The following is a 714-nucleotide window of genomic DNA, read 5'->3' as shown; positions in this document are numbered from 1 at the left end:
GGCATCCAAAGGAGCCCGGCTAGCTCAGTCGGTAGAGCATGAGACTCTTAATCTCAGGGTCATGGGTTAGAGCCCACGTTGGGCGAAAACAACTAAAATTGTAGTGCTTTTTGACCAAAAAAATACATCCTATCTGTGGAAAACGGCAGTGCAGGGATAGGGAAGAAAACTATAGGCATCCAAAGGAGCCCGGCTAGCTCAGTCGGTAGAGCATGAGACTCTTAATCTCAGGGTTGTGGGTTCAAGCCCCACGTTGGGCGAAAACAACTGAAATTGTAGTGCTTTTTGACCAAAAAAATACATCCTATCTGTGGAAAACGGCAGTGCAGGGATAGGGAAGAAAACTATAGGCATCCAAAGGAGCCCGGCTAGCTCAGTCGGTAGAGCATGAGACTCTTAATCTCAAGGTCGTGGGTTCGAGCCCCACGTTGGGCGAAAACAACTAAAATTTTAGTGCTTTTTGACCAAAAAAATAGAAATTGAAAGTCTCTTTACAATATTTGCAATATTTTGATTGTTAACATGCACTATATGAATGCATGTCTGGATGATGTGTAATGGGGCAATACCACACCTTAATGTATTCACTGTAAAAGAAAAAGTATGTATCATCTTACTATAAAATAAAGTGGAGAAAACACAAATAAGACTTTTTTCCACACAGGTTTAATCGGCTATTTCCTGATATTCTTCAATGCGTTCTGATATTGACTG

At 41.5% G+C, this 714-nt stretch overlaps 1 non-coding gene across 1 annotated transcript; it reads left to right on the top strand.

Moving 5' to 3' along the window:
- The first annotated feature begins 362 nt into the window (after window positions 1–362).
- On the top strand, window positions 363–435 carry TRNAK-CUU (transfer RNA lysine (anticodon CUU)). The gene has a single exon. It is a non-coding gene; the product is annotated as a tRNA-Lys (tRNA).
- The last annotated feature ends 279 nt before the right edge of the window (window positions 436–714 follow it).

Source organism: Ambystoma mexicanum, chromosome 4q (assembly GCF_040938575.1).
Source record: "Ambystoma mexicanum isolate Mex_15411 chromosome 4q, UKY_AmexF1_1, whole genome shotgun sequence".
Taxonomy (NCBI): domain Eukaryota; kingdom Metazoa; phylum Chordata; class Amphibia; order Caudata; family Ambystomatidae; genus Ambystoma; species Ambystoma mexicanum.
The sequence above is the reverse complement of the archived record's forward strand: the minus strand, read 5'-3'. Positions and strand labels throughout refer to the sequence as shown.